General features: G+C 29.1%; 1 protein-coding gene across 9 annotated transcripts in view; it reads right to left on the bottom strand.

Moving 5' to 3' along the window:
* Positions 1 to 21,235, bottom strand: part of LOC142329797 (dual 3',5'-cyclic-AMP and -GMP phosphodiesterase 11-like) — a 623,752-nt gene that overhangs the window by 99,263 nt on the left and 503,254 nt on the right. Inside the window, exon 1 of one of the 9 annotated variants that reach the window (XM_075374670.1) lies at positions 6,414 to 6,432. The exons of the other annotated variants lie outside the window; for them this stretch is intronic. The gene's annotated coding sequence lies outside the window, so the exon portion shown is untranslated. Of the gene's footprint in view, positions 1 to 6,413; positions 6,433 to 21,235 lie in introns of those variants that run through there. 9 annotated transcript variants of the gene reach the window in all.

Consider the following 21,235-nt stretch of genomic DNA (forward strand, 5'->3'; position numbering starts at 1 on the left):
TAAATATAAAGAGAAAGAAAACGTTAAGACCAAGGAAAGAATAAAAATATTAAGAGAGGAGGATGAATATAGAGAGAAAATTTTAAAACTAGGGAACGTGTACACAAATTAAGATCAGAAGAATTATATCAAACCAAAGAGCGATTAAATGATTAAATGACAATAAAATACAAATAAACGAAATGATAATCGACTCCGACTTAGGAGAATATTGTCCGACAATATCAAAGGAGTAATGAATAAAAGATAAGAATTTTTTTGTAAACTATCAAAGATCAGGCATGTACGCCCCAGTGTATATGTTGTTCTTATGAGGGTCTATTTTGCAGTCACTCTTTAGTTAACTTTAAGGTAGATAAAATTAAACTAGAAAATCCAAAGTTAATACCATTTTAAATTATAATTTTCAATTAGTATTAAATAATCAGATGTTTCACAAAATCTATTACATATACACATATGTCATAGTGCCTATTAAATTACCCATACACATTTTAACAAGTACATAAACTTTTATTTCACTAATAACTTCTGATTTTTTTCATATTTTTTTCTATTTTTGTTATTATTGAATTATTTATTGTATAAGTTTTTTTTTACAATCATGGGTTAATAATTATTAATAAATTAATATATTTAAATTAAAAAACAGGAGATGAAGTCCGATTCGAACCGATGTGCTTTCCCTTGCGAAATCCAAATATTTCATTAATATTTTTTTTGCTATAACTGGAACCAGTGAAAATATACGCTTATAACATACAGACATCACACCAAAACTAATCAAAATGGATTCAGGGATGGTCAAAATGGATATTTCCGTTGCAATCTGAAAACCGAAATTTTTCGCGTTCACAATATTTCCTTTACTTCGTACAAGGAAGTAAAATGTCACTTACGAAGCCTACGAAAAAATTAATCCATTATTTTCAATTTTAAATGAAGAAAAAGGTTAATTTTGTAATACCGGAGCTTAACGTAGAATAACTGTAATTGAGCATCAGCTGATAGTTAATTATAGAATTTTAAATAGCAAAAAGTAACTTACAGAAGATTAAATAGTAATTGCATAAATATAACACTTAATTTTCAAATAAGGTATTAAAAGTGTTATATAAATAACGATAAAATACAACACACAAATATTTAGTCATTTTTTTAGTTCCATAATTAATAAAGCTTCATTAACTAATTACATACCACAGATTTTTCGGCCGATAATCGTTTCATAGTAAATATCAAGTCACTCTTATCTTCTTTTTTTTTTACAAAAAAAAAAAAAAAATCGTGATTAAAATTTCATAACAGTTGCATATAACGTGGATAAACAACACTAATCATAAAAGCATCTATGACGCTCCAAGGAGATATATTTAATGTCAAAACACACTCAAAGATAATAATTACTAATTAGAGTAATAATAAATAAAAAACCGTATAAATATACAAATAAGAAGAAGAGTAACAGAAATTTTACATTGTAAAAAAACCATTGCACAACCTTCGGATAAAATCGCGCACATTCCCTCAATCTTGTTAGGAATTTTGACAAAAAAATCGCTTCAGCATAAAGTAAAAACAAAGTAACAAATCAACAAAATAAGATAGGCGATTGTCTATTTAACTATACTATTGATCTAAAAATCTATAATATTTCACCGCACTTACTGGTGTGTAACGTGGAGATTATGAACAATATTTTACTTTGATAACACACAAGGACCCATGAACACAAGACAATATGCAAATGCAGAGACTTGAAGAGAACGTTTACTTATATCGTAGTAAAGGTAATAATCTGACGAAGTAAATAAATATTCAATTCATTCGAGACAAAAGAAAAACAGGTAAAGTGAGACAGTAAATAATACAGACTGATTGACGTATTTCATGATGGAAATAAATGACGTAGTTAAATGGCTCAGGAAGTTCACAAATTGTTACAACTATTCTGTGTGTTCGCGTGCGGATATACTACTGACTGATGTAATACGTCTATCAGAACATTACAAAAGCAACATTAAAACTGTTTGATACACAGAACTGTACCTCACATTTTAATATACAAATGACAAATGAATGATTCATTCATTCATTCATTCATAAATTTATCTTGACTAAGTCAACGGAAACAATATTCACATTGCATAATTTAATGCTGAGAATTAATAAAAGAATAGATAATTTAAAAAATAAAAACTTCGATTAGTTTCGGTGTAAATAATAGACAGTTAAAATATTTGGACTACAAAAAACAAGCAAATAAAAGGGCCGAAAATCGGCTTACATTAACGCTGGTCATGAACAGCGCGGATTAATTTTTTCAAACGTTCTGAAAATTTGGATTCTAAATCGGGCTTTAAATTTACAAAAAAAAAAGAAAAAACGAATGAACCTAAGAACGTAGGTAAATTAATGTAAATCAGGTAATTTACTATAAAAAATTACATCGAATTCGAATGGCTCAACTACAAAACCTAACGCTGAGTGCCAGCGCAGCGGTATGATTTAGTGATCAAAACTTCCAGTTTAAAATAAAAATTTATATACCTTTTCGTCATAAAAAAAGAATATCATGAAAGTGATTATTTAGTACTCCCATTATAAAAAAAATTTACCGACACAAATTTCTGAATTAATAAAAATAGAAAACTGCTAATAAATTGATCAACGAATCATAACCTACAACCTTTACCCGATGAAAGGTTATTAAAGTCGAAGTGATTGTGGTCAGAAGATATGCGTTTCTTTAAAGACGATGAACTAGGTGATATCTGTGAGCCAAAACTGTTGCTTCTATTAAGCTAAATAAAGGACACAAGCGTTGATTCTTATTAGTCATTATACCGGGTCTAAATGCAGGAAAAATTGCAGATTAATTTTTTAATACCAATGCTGAACATGTTAAAACTTATTACGAGAAAGTTAATTAGTACACGGTTCATTAAAAACTTTTTAAAAGAAAAGTTAAAAAAAAAACTAGAACGAGGAAAGTGTTGATTCAACAGCTTATATACATAAACAGCAAGTATTATTTCGTTTCCGCAACAATTGCATGTTATTTCATTTGTCTGTCATTAACACATAACTTTAAAAGTCTGAGAATATTTTACTTTGGAATACGTAAGTCCTTACTGCCGATCGACATATTGTATTAAAATAATCATTCTTTTCCCAACTGTTTACTGTACACGAAACAAGTATGTTTTTAAAAACATGATTAACGAAAAAAATATTATCTTAACGATCTAATGTAAAAGCTAATAAAGACTGCGATTGTTTATTATTATTACGGTTACCAATTTATGTAAACAAATATTTCTTAAATACATATGTTAACACTAATTTATTGGATCCATTTTTAAATGAGAAAATATTTCCTACAATGGCCTACATACTTTTAGCGTATTAAGATAACAATTTAAAACCGTTGGACCGATTCATAAAAAGAGTAATTGAATTAAACAAAAAAATTACAAGGCAGTTCACCATACTAGAAAACACTTCAAAGAATAAACTAAGATTAGAAAACAGAACTGACTGGAAGAGAGGAAGCGAAAGGTCAACTAAAATGATAAAATGAAATCATCAATATCATTACTGAATGAAATGAATGAAAGGTCAGCAATTAAAAGATCATATTAAGAGGTCAATTAAATAATAACATTAACTGGCGTCATGAATGGACGAATAATCAAGTTAAAATGCGACCGCACAACCGACTTATCACAAATAAACTACTTTGTGGCGAAGATTTATATTATTATTCTAATAAGCAATTTTACTACAAAAGCAAGAAAACATATATAATGTTCGTAACATTTAACGTTAAAAACATAAACAAATCGAATGAAATATGTAAATGTATTTTTAAATGAGGACATTATTTATGGTTGGCATAAATTTGCGTTTATTATAAGCTATGCTAACACAACGTATAAAATTTAAAAAAAAAATTGAACTACACAAAAAGTCATTTAAAACAAAAACTAGAATCGGGAAAACGTTATCCACAAGAAATTCAGGACCCAGAAATAACATTTAAAATCGCTGAATACAATAATAAAACAATAGGTATAATGCAAACACCGCAATTTTTTTATTTAGCTGCTAATTTATCTATTTATATTGACTTTCGAAACAATAGGAGCTGCAGACGACGTTTGATGATTTCATCATAAGCAGACTGACATTTAGGTTGCAGCTTGTTAAAAAAATAAATCTTTTTACCCTCTATCCACTGTACCGTTAAAATATAGTAATTTCTCATTTACAGAAAAACAACGTCAAAAACATTTTAAGAAAATATTTATTTACACCAACACTTTTTTTTCTTTTGATTGATAGTTCAGTCCTCTTAACGAGAAACGGTTTTATATTTTATTTACTATAGTAATAGAATGCTGAAACACAGACCAGAAGTTACATAAAATTAAATGCCGGATAGTTTAAGCCAAACATAATTTTCTGACCGATGAGAAAAGACAATTCTTGAACGCGCTACTTGGACAAACTACAATAAATCTTCAGTGGTATTTATATCTAGACGCTAAGAATGGAGGGAATTTATGCATCTTAGAGGGGAAAAAATTGCAAAAAACATCGGCTGTGAAAAGTTTTTGAAATTTTCAGAAAAAAGATCCCGCCCTACTGATGATACTTCAGGCGTAACAAACGAATCAGGCCAAGCTGTAATTAAACTTCAGCATTAGAAGGCTTAGCCATAGTAGTTAATTATTATTGTTAACGTCCACAATAAAAATGAACTAGGAAAATGATATGTCTTTCCTCAATTTTCTTAAAGTCGCCACCTCTAGCCACCTTCTTATGTACTTGGCCGTGACAAGTAACTTAACTGTTATTATTGTCGTAATATTGAAATTATTTTAATCGTTTAAATTTTTTAACAATCTTGTTTCGATATGACATTAAGAATTTTTCATTTGGGCCTTATTTAATATGGCTGCGAATAAATATTTGCGGAGGCGATGGATTACCTAACCCTGGAGTTATGTGTAGTTTTTGTAGCTATTATTCTAGAATTTAAATCTTAATTCCCTCAATTTGACCTGTTAAAGTAAATAATGCTACAATAAATACGTTTTAAAACTTTTTTATTGCTATTATGTGTAGTAAAGAATAAACAAACACTGCCCTAATAAGATTTGGATATTACGCAAAAACAAACTACTCAAACACTACAATCAACGGTCAAAAGTTAAAAGGATAAAACTTAAGACCAACGTGTTTACAAATTCATAATTATGAGCTATTCTTGCCTAAATATTCATCTGATTTTCTATCCACAGCTTAAAAGAAATCCATAAGAAGTATAAACTAAACAGCAAAAGATTTCAGATTCTATTTCAGCTTATTTCAGTTATTTGATGAAGAGAACGCGTTAATTCTGACTTGAAGTATATCTTCAAATAAAAAATAGTATTATTATAGTGATTAAAATTGGAAGGGGGTCTTTCACACCAAATCTTGGCATTAAAAACTATTCTTCAAACTTATATTTTACGACATGCTATATATATTTTCTGTTGTATAATAATAACGATTCTGCGAAGGAAGTATCTTGCATAAAATTCATAAAACTTAGATATATTAAGATAGCCAACAATTCTCTATGCAATTTCCCGTTAACCGACGGAGAATATACTTTTAACTAATATTACAATTACTACATGGAACTGGATTCCAGATGAAAAATTGTTCTTTATTTTCCTTAGCAAGAGGTGGCCTATGCACAGTAACTGAACGAAGTGAAACTGTAACTTAGTTAAAAGTAAACAAACCATAACGTACCCAAAAATGAGAGAAATACTTAAAACAAATGACTTTTCAAAAAAAAATTCTAGTAGTAATGTTAACCAAGCCGAATCGTTAATTAATTAATTAATAATTATTTTCAACCAGTTACCGATGAGATTCATATCAACACTCTCCTCTTTAACAGAAATACGAGACGAGTATTGTAAAACAGTAAAGTTACCATTAACTATATGTGAAGAATAATATTACACGTAAACCGAAATACTCACTCTCTCTGTTATTTAAATCGTAATATTTCTAGGCAAACTGATACAAGACTGTACGTAACCCGATTTGAAAACGGCATAGCCAAGCTTAAGGGCAACAAGCATCCCGTGCAGACTACCGTACTACGAAAGTAAGGTTTTAGTCACCTCTTACACCGAGCGCGAAACACGCTACTGCATATTTAAGTGTCACCTTTAGGGACTTAACTGCATGTGAATATCCTTACTCTCAGAAAATCACACTTTCCTAGCTCCCTTGTACCTCCGATTTTTTGCGTTGCAGTACTCAAACAAAAGAAGTATTATTATGTAAAAGTAATAAATCCCAAATTATAGAATTAGTAAAGTAAAAATCACGGCTTTCCTTACCAGATATTGGCTACATCTACACTTCAATTTCTCATTTATCTGAATACCATTATAATTTGCGAACATAACGTTGAACAAGTACATACCTAAAACAAAAAAAAGAAAACAAGAATAAATAATGCAAAATTAAAAAAAACGAGTTCAATAATTTTTGCAAATATTAAATACTACTTATTATAAAATTAATAATATTGAATATTATATTAACATATTATCGAAAATATTAAAATTGACAATTTCAGAATTAAAAATCCCTTTCGGTACGCTGAAGACGGAGGTAGATTTCACCGATGCTAAGTAGGGGATAAAATATTTCCACCTTAATGTTAAGAAAAACTTCAAATTTACTCAATACGAAAATGGTTGCATGTGAAAAAATGTTTCATGTGTTTAGTAGACAAGCCCCATCTTCTTACATTCCAGCAACAGTTTGGTCATCCCTTGCCATAAGGATTTAATCATATCAAAAATTGTTTCATACAAAAGTTTTAGGTAATGTTTAGAGAACTAACGAGATTCGGTACTGTGCATATTAAGGAAGGTATGATTTCTTTTTGTCTTCGATATCCCTTTTTTTTCACCCCCTGGGCCAATGGTTGGTGATATCAAAAAACTTTACATAAAGAAGTTTTAGGCCTTTATCCAGAGAATAGTAGGAACTTTAAACGAATTCGATATTTTACTTAATAAGAAATTTATATTAACTTTCTTTTTCGAAAAAGCACCCCCCCCCCATTTTCCCATTTTCACCCCCACGGATCAATTTTTCCCATTAATGAACTCAACCGAGATTTTGGGTCGTTGTATTTTACGTATCAATTTGAAGGGATTGGCGCAAAATTACGGCAGTTATCGTGTCCATAAGTGAAATATATACATTATATATAAATGTAAATGTAAGATTTTGAGCTGACGGTGGTTTTGGGGATATGAAACACGAAGATATGTCGAAATTTTCCGAAGATATGTCGAATCATGATACCGATTACAATAGGTAGCTTTCTTATGAAATCTACCTATTGCGAGAAAAGTGGAAGCGATTTGTTTAAAATGTAAAAATTATTATACACTATAATGTAATTAACCTAATTAAAAAAAAACAAACTCTTAAAAAGATGTTACTCGGAAAAATTGTCTCATTCGTATTCTGAAGTATTTACATTTCTGCCTCCTGTTCGTGAAAAAAATTTAATGAATCTATCAAAGATCGTAAACCAACTGCTTAATTTTGTTTAACTTCAATATATTAAAATAAGGCAAAAATTAAATTAAAAACAGATAAACATTTTTCAAGATAAAGACGAAGCATATTAATCTCTGTAAGAATGAAATAAGTAATAAGAAAACCGAAACAAGTAAAACAAAACAACATGAAACAATAAAATTATATAAAATAGGGAATAAACAGCAAACAGAAAGATATTTATGTAGTTCTTTTAGGTGTACATATGTTAAGGATCTTTGTATCAAAACTGTAAACGTGCCAAATTCAAATCTTTTAGTTTTGCACTAATGTAGGCATAACAAATTACGATAAAATGGTTTAAAATCGAACTATTTTTTATATGAATATATAATATCTTTCATGAATATCTATGATTTTTACGTGTTCATTAATTACGCACAAACTCAGATATATACGAGAGTAATAAATTAATCACACAATTGTGCAAGTACTCAAATTTTCGATTTCAATCCGGATTTACAAATAGATTTACCGACTATTTCCAATATTTTCTTTACCAAATAATTATGTAATAATTTTATAAATTTCTGTTTTTATCATTCCCAAAAATGTATTAGCCGCGTTAAGCTAGACCTGATTATTTGACTTTAAAATATGAGGAACTGATACGACAAATTTGTATTACTATACCCGCACTTAGTGAATGGAGGAATCGTATAATTCATCTTAAGAACTACCAGGAAATGTGGAGTAGGTTTATTAGCCGGTATCGGTAAGGTAGTTGTGTCTTCGTAAATTGGTCGAATGACAGTGTACACGTAAATGTTACATTCTGGTTATCTCAGGATGTAATTTTAATTAAATCCTCACTAATAATTTAGCTGGAAGGCAAACAAGGAATAGAAAGCATTAATAATCGATTATTTTCAACGACCGATAATCACCAATCCTTCTTCAAATTTAAAAAAACACCAGAATCTGAAAATTCAACTTTAATCTCTTAGAATTCTATTACTAGGAATCAAATACTACTCATTTTAGGACTTATCTTTACGATCTTGATTATTAGTTACTTGGGTATTATTCCCCGTTTAAAACCGGTTTGTTCTCACCATTACTTATTACACACGTTATTTATACATCTTAAAATACAAACTTTTTTATTTCCTCATTACAAATACTAGTTAAATATTACAGATTCCACTTCTCAGAAAAAAAGATAATTTCTTATCTTATTCCCCTCTGGAAATTTTCTTGATGTCATAAGAACCCGTAGCGTTCGCCAACGTGTTCTGAGAACACAATTCAATTTTTTTTTCATTTATCCAAAAGAGTGACAAGGAATTTAGTAAGGGAAAAAATTAGCAAAGACGTTTTGGTTCATCAACCCGTTCTGTGAATTAAATTTTATTATGGTTTTCTACTACAGAAAATAGTGATACGGATTTTGGTAAGGGACTTAAAAATTAAAATACTTACATAGAGATTTTGTGTAGGACGTATATTATCATACAACAAATAGAACGTCCACACGAAAACATCCTAACAAATAGCACATTGCTTTCGCTAATAAGGGCGTAAAGCTGTTTAACACAAGGCCGCATTACATTTGATCCTGGATAAGTTAACTAAATTTAAATTTTACAAATAGTACTTTACTTACTTTAATTTTGGCCGTGGTCTGCATCGCACCATCCACTTTTCCCGGCAACAAATCGTTGCTTCTGTTAATCATTATTGTAATTCTTGTATCAGTATACCCGAGAACTCGGGTATACTGATACCCGATCAACTTAAGTTTAAGACATAATAATTTCTTATTGCTCGTATTAAGTTATTAGCCGAATGGTTTAACCAAATAGACATATTCCAGTGTTACTTCTAGTAAGAATGTACCTATTAAAATTTAGTTTATGAAAAACCAGTGTAATAGCTACAGAGCTACATTAACACACACAAATATACTATTAGCCACTTTCCCGTCGGTGTCAGGTAAAAAGAAACACGAAATACCCAAACTGACAATTGAAAGTCTCTTGGCTAAGATTGTATGAAACTAAATACATAAAAATAAATAAATATAACTTGATCCATTTTTTTTTTAACTGTGCAGTAAAATAGAACATTTTTTATTATCGTATTGACTAATTTTTTAGTTACCCCCTCCAAAAAGTAATCAGTATTACAACTAAGAATAATATTTTGAGAATCTATACACAAAATGGAATTATTTAAACTGTTTAAGAACGCGTATCATAAATAGTAATTTATTTAGTTTCATAATCGACCAAAATATTTTATTGAATTGTACATCGACTTTACAAAATTCACAATAAAGCAAAATGATATATTTGAAATATTTCTGGAGTGTACATCGACTTTACAAAATTTACAATAAAGCAAAATGACGTATTTGAAATATTTCATTTCAAAAATCATTGTCAAATATTTCATTTGACATATTTGAAATGACACATGACATTTTAAATCCATTCTAAACAACAGATCTATTTAAGTGTTGGTCAGAAGAGCAGGATGAAAAGACTTCTCCGTGCTAAATATGTGGAGCCCATGTTACAGGTATATTCGGAAAGTTGGGAACAAAGAAACGCTTAGTTACTGTCGATGTAGACTTGGCCGTTGTGGAGGTCTAATCTTTGAAATATTTATAACCAACCTTTCTTATGAGTTATACCTGTTAAAAAGGATACTTTATCATGAGCAGGGTAGTTCTTTCATTTAACAAATCTTAGGAGGGTTTAATTTTTGTTCTCAGGTTTTTTTATTAGAATGAATATTGAGTACAGTCAAAATCTCATTTTGCACCCAGATATTGATAAACTCTAAAAAATTAATATTTATTTCACTAGTTTTTAAATGAGATAAAGATATTGATAACCGCCAAAAACAGTAAAACTCCTTTTAACCGGTTTTTTTTTTGTAATAAGTTCAATTAAATAAAATAAAACTTCAAAAAATCATGAAAAAAAAAAATTAGTGCATAGATATATAGGCCTCAACAATCTTACGATAATATAACAGTCATTAATTCGAATATAAGTTTTTAAAATAAGGAACTGAAGAAAATAAAAATAAAATTTATTTATTCGGATTGCAGCCGTTGGATAGCCCCACAACTAAGCTAGATTACAGTATTATAAAAATCGGGACTGAAAGGGCTTAATTTATAAACGTTTGATAGTTTTCATCCAAATATCCTCTATTTGAGAAGGTATTCTTCGGGATTGAATGTGAAATTACATTAGAAATACAATATGTAGATCAATGCAGTCTACAACGCTTATCTGTCTCGTTCTTTTCCTATCTCCAGGATTTTATCAGAAAAGTATAATAAAGAAGCACGCCTGTTTTATGGAATTAGCCGGGTATAATATTATAAATATAAACTGCGATTAATATCTTCAGGATAATTATAAAATATTCTCTGAAAGTTGTTTACTTCGTAATTGAAATTATTTACATTCGGTAGTAGTTTCCGAGGGATACTAGACAGACAGAAAGGTCGGACACAAAAAATTAACTAAAAAGGATACAATCACCCGCGTGCCCCACATCAAAGAACACGCACAACGCTATGTGTAGGATTTTCTACAAATGACGTACAATTTGCACTTCCTTTCCCGCAACAACTTTCTCGTAGCAGAAACACCAAAATACTGATCGATCTTAATTTCCACTGTAATATTCATGAGCTTTTTGTATACATAAAAAAAAAATGTTCAACGAAGAAAAAACTTAACATCGCATAACAACTTTGGTTTAAAACGACTTTTTCTGAAAACTGAACGCTAAAGAAATTAAAATAAAAAGTTTAAGTACTGAGGTTGTTCGCTTAAAAATTCGTAAAACTAAAAACCTAAAATGTTACACGGTCTTTAATTTAAATTAATAACAGTATATCAGTAACCAAAAAGGTAACCAAATTCAACAGAGAAACTTTTCAATTAACTATTAGAAATACAAGTAATTTCAACGAATTACTTTTACAACCAATTAAAAATGAAAAAAGTTAAACCTCCAAAATTAACATGATTCCAATAGTCACTATTGCCATAATATTTTAATGTACATAATCATTAATTACAATAAGTAGCATCAACAGTTGTAAATATCCGACACACATTACATTACTGATGATAGGTGCAGACACACCTGCTGTTACTCTATTACTCTGGAAATATTTTTGCAAAGTAATACATTTAATGCAAAAAGAGTGAATACAATAAATTAAAAATAAAGAATATATAAAGAAAATATTCTAATTTAGCGTACTGAGTAAGGAATTTTGCTTTAACCAATATTAAACACGATCGTATACTCGTACAGGCGTAAAATTAATTTCTTTAAAATATTATTATTTGTTTTCTATAGAATTTCTCTTTAATAATTAAAAATTATACAAACAATATATTAAGCTCCAAAAACCACAATAATATACATCCAACTTATTTTTAACACAAAGACTTCTGAGGGTACTTCATCTTTAGCTTTATACAATTATTTTTTAATAAACAGATAAGTTTTTTTTTATTAATAAAATACTGCAACCAATTTTTATTACGACGATGAAACCTGCGCGTGCGTGAATGTGAACACACTCTCTCTCTCGCTCACACACACACACACACACACACACACACACACACACACACACACACACACACACACACACACACACACATATATATATATATATATATATATATATATTTAGTAAAATTTAATATCTTTCTTTTAACGCCAGACAACAAATACTTAGAGTTAAATAATCAAATTTAGAAAAATGTAACCCTTTATTTTTTTTAATTTAAACAGTTTTAGAGTAAATATTAAATTGATGAACGCCACACAGAATTTGTTTGTGACGATCCGCTTAAATTGGCAATATTGATATCTCAAAAAAATACAAAGGAAATATTTGGAACAACCTCCACTGTTCTGATTAGTCGCGTAGAAAGGTCTATAATTTGACTAAATTTTATTTAAAGTAATGATCAATATTTTACATACTTTTTAAGTTTTTCCTTTTTTTAAATACGTAGGACTACCCTCGAAAGCGCCTTCCTTATTAACTGAGACAGATGTAATAAAATCTTTATCCCGTTTTGGTTGTACACAATATCATTATTAATTAATCTCCCGATTAAAATTATTATTCACATAACAATACATACGTAACTAAACCATTATTACGAATGTACGACTACCATGAATTCTTAAAGAAAACGATTTTTCTAAAAGTGAATGTGAATAAATTTTTATTACCATTGACTTCTGCAGAAAAAGAAATCTAAATCCCAACTAAATTTAGTTTCATTGTATAAAGTTTAAAAGGTTTAAGGGAATTATTAAGTATCGTTCAAAGCAGACAATAAACGCCTTATTAAAATGACTTACATCACTTCGAGTAACATTTCTGCATTACTAAAAATATTTTCATTTCAGGATTTCTTTTACTCTACAAAAGTAAAACCTTGAACTCATTTCTTTCACTATATGAGCATAAAAACTTATCGTAGCATTAAAACTAATTTTCTCTCGTTACGAAACAATAACTTTGCAAATGGACAATAATGAAAAAATACAGTGTTGCCTTCGTAACAAAAATCCAATCGCATATAATATTTTACTTCCATTAAAAATAACCGATCAATTGTATAATACAAATATTTACATTAAGCGAATAATTTTTTCACAAAAAAACCGATTTCAAGTTTCACCATTTCTAGAAACTAGGCAATTAAAAAAGTGACACAACCAACTTCAAAATAATTCTTCACAATTTACAGTAAGTTTCCTATTTAAGTATAGAAATATGATTTTTAAGCAATTTTTTCTTGTGTTCTAGGTTCGACGAAAGAGATTCGAGATTTTAAACTCCACGCTGACTTGATGTCAACCAAGAGAATTTACAAACACAACGTTGTCAAAAATGAAAATGCTCAATATCAATTTAATCTACGTTTCAAATGTTACGTTAATTTCGGTGATTATATATGAACCACCAAATAATATGCTTATTATTTATATAATCGAATTAACCGATCAAGGTCTTCGTAAAATATAAATATCCTTCTCCAAATACCACACGCACGCGCTATATATATATATATATATATGTGTGTGTGTGTGTGTGTGTGTGTGTGTGTGTGTGTGTTTGTTTGTTTGTTACACAAACAGAAACACCAGCAAAGTCAATCACTTCACTTCAAGTAATAAACATTTACCGCTTGATTCATTTTATCCCAAAATGGATAACGAGAAATTATTAAATTCAACTTCAAATTGAAATTGATAAATAAGACGTACATTAAACCTTTTTTTTTTTTTTCAGAGAACACAAATTTCAATGACTGGCGGAAATAAAATTTTAATTGCCGAAGTATTTTCACAAGTATTTGTACGTTAAAAAGATTTTTTTATATTAACTAATTCATAAATTACGTAATTTTTATACAGAATATACGTAATATATATTCAACGATTATTGCGTTCAGCAATATTGCATTTAACCTGGTCAATAAGTGCATTACGCTCCTCACTTCTCAAGCCTGACGCCAAACGTTAAAGTCAGATAATTCTCCATTCTTAAGTTCACCTACTGGCGGAATTCTTAAGACGATACCAACAGATAAGCAAGTATACATTCGAATCGCTCAAACACTTTAAAATGCGTTAAGATTATTTATTTATTACTCTACTATGCTTGCAGACATAATAATACCGGGTCTCCAAATTCAACCGTAATACGAATAACTTCCTAGTTTCTTATTAACGAAGCATAATTTACAAAAGTCCATTAATTATTTGATATGCTATCATAAAAACAGAAAAAAATATTTAAAAAAATTTAATACGCATTTTACACTACCCGGGAAATAATAAATCCCTATTATACAGTAATACATTCGAAAAATACGGAACAATTACACAAAAAATTTTAAAAATTAACAGAAAATGACCAATATAAATAACTGTTTTATTCTTTCAACAATACAAAAATGATTAATGTAACGATCTATATTAAAATTCAATGGTGAATATATTCTGTTTTATCCACTAACAACCTTTTTACTGCATTTACATTTAATTTAAGGTGAATTAACCTTACAGTTAATATACTGTACGTTAATACAAAATAATATCCAAATGCTCGTTAACACCGTAGCAAAATGATATCTGAATAATAACCTCAACTAAATACCGAAACATGAGTCTGTCTAAGGTCTCAAATAAACATAATATAAAAAGGCGAGTAATACACATTACAGGTTCCAGAATAAATCATTTCTTACGCTCTATTTCTCGTTTAAATAATTATAATAAAAATGTTATTTTGTCAAACAATAAATTAAATTGTCTAAAATCATTATAGGGAGCTAAAAAATGTAAAATCAAAGTAATTGAAAAATACGTTATAGCTTAAACGTAATAACCTAACGTTACTTTTAAATTTATAAGCGGCACTGAAAAATTAATAAATCTAAAAAACGATTTAGGGTCATAATATCTAAATTTACGAACGAAAAATACGCACTTCTGGGTTTAAGAACATGTCTGAGTTTTTATTAAGAGGAGAAAAAAAATCAGTTTCAGTAACTGACAAACGAAGAGGGCCATTTAAAATACTAATCATCTGAAAGTCAGAGACTAAGACGTTAAACAAGTAAGTCTACTCACAAAAAAAAAAAATGAAAAAGTCTGTAACAGATTGAACAATTAGTTCACAAAGAAATAAGATAAAAGAAATAAAATATAAGCTTTAAATAAGAAAGAGGAAGAAAGGATAAGATCATGCTCTCCTTCACTCTTCCTCATACACTCATTCATCCTCGCCGAGTTTTTGTTACGAGATGGATATTATTATTCTTCCTTTTTAACATTTTTTTATCGTCATCCGGCGACCCACCCTCACTCGATTCATTTCTCCTCCTACACGCGTTGTTTCCTGGCGTGCCATTCAAGTCATCCATCTCTCCTTTCCTACTCTAAAAGGAACGGAAAAGACAGCTTCTCAATTTAACAAACTAATACAAAGCGGATGGAAAGATTTCAAGTAGAAGAGACAGCAGGGAACTAACGGTGAGAAACAAGCACCGTAATATCATCGTAACACAATAAATATTAAATTAATATTTTTCTACGACACAGTAAAGCGTAAAGCAAACACAACTTCGAGAGCTGAACATCGTACTACTTTCCAAACCGAGCAAATATTCTACGTACATCTTATCTTAATTATTAGTTATACGAGTAGAAGTATATTCTCTTTCCTTTATCGCAGGAAAACTGGAAAATTTAAATACATACGAATATGAGAATACTAATTACAATTTAATAAAACTTTAAAAAAAAAAGATAATATACGGTTGTAAACTTTTCTACATACTAGTGTGCTTCTGATAATACGGAAATAACTGTTCAGCCATTTCTTTGTGTAGGCATAGAATAAACATCATAATGGAGCTGTTGACATAAAAAAAATCTGCTGCTACGGCATTAAACGAAATTCACTTGTTTCTGAGATATACTGAATAAAAAGAAGTTATATCGTAATAAAATAACCTAACAAGTTTATCAAGTATTCTCAAAATATTACGTGAATGTTAATAGCCAAACGCTAAGCAAACCTAATGACAATAAGCCTTCTACTTTTAATAAATAATATTCAGGATTAATCTTTCCTTTCTTAAAAAAAAACCTTTTCTGTCATCAAAATATCGTGGACTACTAGGATACGTATTACCTGAACTGTGTCGGACTGTACTAATTAGATTCTCGCAACTGCTAAACTAATGAAATTAGCATAAATTATTCACACAAGGTATCGTACACGTAATTCCTACAGCACAATATGTCATCAAAAAAATGTACGGTCTGTATTTTACACCAAATCATTGGTCGGCCTATTACAATTTGAAAATAAAATATCGGGGAAAACCTTTTCATTTCATTTCAAAAAAAAAAGTAAGACATCACTGAATGAAATCATTTCATGTATTACAGAGCCGAGTATTACAGAAATTAGTATTTATTTAATTATTTCCATTAAATTACACGTGAAATTTTGCCTTACCGTTCGAAAAAATGAAAATAATATTACTTGATACCACAGCTAGCACCCAAGCGATGTTATCAAACACTGCTTGATGTTATTAAACGAATAGCTAGCTAATTAAACCTTTTTGTTATTTTTATTTTACTACAGTAATAAAATTGTATCAATCAAAATTACAGATAAATAGTAATAAAAGTTTGCCAATAGAAAATAAAATCGTAAAAAATACTGAATAAATCGTTAATTTTTAACTGACATCCACCATTAATAAGAAAGAGTACGAATGGCGTCATCATACTACCTTAAAATCTATTTTAAGTTTGATTTTAGATACAACGTAAATCTGTTCATCTGAACAGATTGACGTTATATATAAAATCAACTATGTTCTGACGTCTTAGAAACGTCATCTGAAATCGGTAAATATATGATCCTTCATAATGAGGCACACGATGGCATCACAAAACGTAATTTTAACTTTTTCATTCAATATTTGCGATGTACAAGTGGTATAAATAAATGCATAAAATAGAAACTACTACGCGTATCTTAAGTATTAATAATAGTTATCGCATAACTTTTATCCGTAAAATTATTTTAAGGGGATACAAATAAACAGGTGACAAACGCTTTTTAAATGCACTAATAGTTTTTATAAAATCTACTGCACGACTGTGAATTAAATTAAAGTTTAGAACTACTTTGAATTGAATAAAATATACGTCAGAATTTACCATAAGACAATGATTAATTATTACTATTTAAAATAATACGTTTATTTCATCGTACATTTGTCAACGTAAAAAGTGGTAGTTCTTAAATAACTTGTTTCATTCAACCGTTTCGTTATCAATTCAGTTAACGCGTTTACAATCCAAAGTGAATTCGAATTCGAAGAACGAACAAAGCGCACAATCCATATTGAGGAAACTCGTTTTACTACAACCAAAGCCGACACGTCTCCAATTAAACACTTTTCTTAAACAACAAAAACCTACCATTGAAACAGGTATTCTGTATAAACCGAACAAACTCTAAAGATATAGAAATAAAAGCAGCATCACTTAAAAAAAATTCTTTAAAATCACTCAAGAAAGATACTTTGCCAACTTCTTATAATTCGATTTTATTCATTTACAAATAATCCTGAAAAAAATACGAATAAAAATCATGAAATGCAGAACAAATCAGGTACAGTATCTAATGTACTTAATACGCCGAAGTTGGTACAATGTTCATTTTATTACTTTTATAATAAATTTCATCCACAAGCCTAATACAGATCATTAATAAAACATGATGCGTGATGATAAGGTCTACGTAGGGAAAAAGACATTAAATTAACTGAATGCAATTTAATTTCAGTGTTATATATCGGCATATGAGAAAATGTAGCATAACAGCCGGCGAAAATGTGACAAATAAATCTAAAACTGCTATATTAACATCTAAACATTGATGCTAAATAGCGATAACATTTTGAAATTGAAATGTGGAGTACATTGATATAATAAAAAATATATCAATAAATTTCCTGTTTTACAGAGTGTAAGCCAATCGGAGTTCGGTAGTTGATCTTTCCAGTTTAGGATCCCGGTACGATATCATTAATTGAACCCGAAAACAAAAATACTCAAAAAAACGTAACTGGATTTAACTTACGAACTTCCCTTTAACTGGATTTGAAGAAATCTCACAGTCGTATATAATGATAAAAATACAAATTAATTCGTTTAATTTACAATTAAATGAAGACCTAAAAAGGTTTTTAAACGTAACTCATATCTAAGCAGTACCAGCAATTGCAAGTACCTAGCTATGAATAAGGGACTTATTGAAAGTCCCAGAATAAGTAATGAGTAATAACACATTCCTTATGTTGGAGTGGGATATCACCCGCTCCAACGATCTAATGAAACAACTATAATATTTGCTTCGTCCGAATGATGAAACACACCGTAATGAGAAACTTGTATACATATTAATCCCAAATTAATACTCTTTAATTAAAGTATAATAAATGCACTTCTGTATTACAAACTAAACATTCAGTGCACACTTAAATTTAAACCGATAAGAAATACAATAAAATGCAAACAAGAAGCGCATTTACCTCGGTCACTGTCGGCAGAAAACCGAACAACGTTAACTTAATTTGTAACAATTACGGCTAACAACAAATTCTGTACGAAAAAAGAAAACGAATTGGTTAGACTGCAATTGAACATGCCTCATTTACATGTAAGTACATATAAAATAATGGTATAAGGATAACTATTGGTACAAAGAAAAAATTATATTATACGCGTCTTCAGAAATATAATATCTTACCGTTAACTTCATATCAGATTGACTTACTACGGGGTACGGCTTTTTATAATACCATAAAAACTACACAGTGAATATGAAAATAACAACCGGGAATGCTAGATTTTTTTTTTGTTCTCCGTTCTTTCATTTTTTTTTTTACAACTGCCTTCATAATTCTCATGTCTAACGTATGTTATTCTAATACACCACCGCAATCCTTATTCTTTTAACAAATTTCTTTGAACATTTTGAGTTCCTTCTGGAATAGTGTTATACAACTGGACTGAAGAGACTACGTTTAAACATTACGAAACAATGATCTACTTTAAAAAAATAAATTTTTTAATCCGTTTCAAAATTGTAATAAAAACTAATGAGCTCTATTCCAATTAATTAATAAGTAGGAAACACTTTTTTTTTAAATACTCAATTTTGTTATACTTCATCAAAAGGATGTCGGCTTAGATGTAAAATTTACTCACGGAATGAAAAATAGTACAAAATTACGACAGTTCTTTTAACACGTGAGTTTTAAATGATAAAAAAAACTCACCAATTAATTAATACGTACAATAAAGTTGAATATAAAAACACGGCAAAATTTATTCCAAATAACCCCTAAAGAAATGAAAACTGACAAACGACAAATAACTGGTTAGATTATTTGTTTCTTTGTGTCACTGCAATAGCAATAGCTTACATTAAATAAAGGATATGTTTGTTACATCTTTTTTCAAACTAATTAAAAAAAAAAATACATTATCAAAAGAAAGCAAAAAAGATACAACCTTATTTAGTAATGTCGAAATCCCCTTCATAATTCTGATTTCAATTATCTTTATTCACTTTCGTAATAGAATCTATTAAAAAGAAACAAAAAAATTTACTAAGATCAGACCTTGCCGGGATTTAGGTTTCATAAACCATACCACTTCGAAAATTAATTAAAAACTCTGTTAATCTCCTTAGTGCACAGCACTCCTATCCCACAGGAATGTAACATTAGTGTATTGAAATCGATATATATAAACAAAGAATTCGATTTTATCCCGACTCTATCGGTTTTAAGCATTTCTAAAATCTTATAGCGCATTCAGGTAAACTATATTTTCCCATTTCCATTAAAAAATAAATTAAATTCCTTAATGTAATACTGTTCTCAAAACATAATAGCAAGAGAACATAATTTTAGCCCTGTAACTTATCAAACAAAAAAACTTTCCCTAATTAAAAACATACGAATTCTCTTTAATAAGATGCTCCTAATATAAAACTCAATCCTTTATAAAACATACAATACTTTTTAACAAGAATTCATCTCCAACAAGCTCATACTTTTATGGCTAAGAACAGATTGCTACATTCCTTTAGACAGTTGAATTAGATCAGTACAACAATCTCAATAATTATACCAACCGCTAATTAAGATAAAAACCATAGGAATTAAGCTACTATTTCTTGAACGGTTAGGTTAGTAGATGCAGGAAGTGTGTAATTTATTAAAAAATAAATTATCGCGTATTGCGCGATAATACATATTCCATTTTGAGTCTGGTTTTATTTTTTATTTTCACTACATTGCATTAAGACGCTCTTAAAGGTTACACTGCCCGTTTAAGAGATTCAAACATACGCGAATAGTTTTAAATGAGCAAACTAAAATAATTAGTCAAATTCTTTTAAATTTAACTATAATTTGAAGAGCAGTAATCTTACGTACCATAATCATACTGAACAATTCTTTTCTTTTTGCAACTGCATTACTAATACAACGATAGGAAAACTACAGAAATCGCAAAACTCCATGTCAAAAGTACAGACACAAATAAGATTAACCCAAACCAAACCAGATTTGATTGTATGGTAATTTATTTTGAATAGTACACATATAAAACAGTCGTAAGGTTATTTGTAACCCTTTATAATCTACAATTTGTAGAGGAGATTGTTAATTCATCTTTTGTTAAGACTTCTGCACAACTTTTAAAAGATTACATTCTCATAGACTTGTAAATCTACCAAACCGAAACTACAAACAAAAATTACTAATGTAAATGCCTGGTCCCTTAGTTGTTATACACAAGAGCTGTGTTATTTTATTAGAACTATGAGTACAGATATAAATTTCACGTAAAATTTCATTCAAATTTACATTTGAAATTAGAATTTCGGTACTTCCCAGAACAAAATCTTCAATATAGTAATAACAGTACAAACAGTAACAGTATATAACTAACATACGAAAAT

The sequence above is a fragment of the Lycorma delicatula genome, chromosome 1, assembly GCF_047948215.1.
Source record: "Lycorma delicatula isolate Av1 chromosome 1, ASM4794821v1, whole genome shotgun sequence".
Lineage (NCBI taxonomy): Eukaryota > Metazoa > Arthropoda > Insecta > Hemiptera > Fulgoridae > Lycorma > Lycorma delicatula.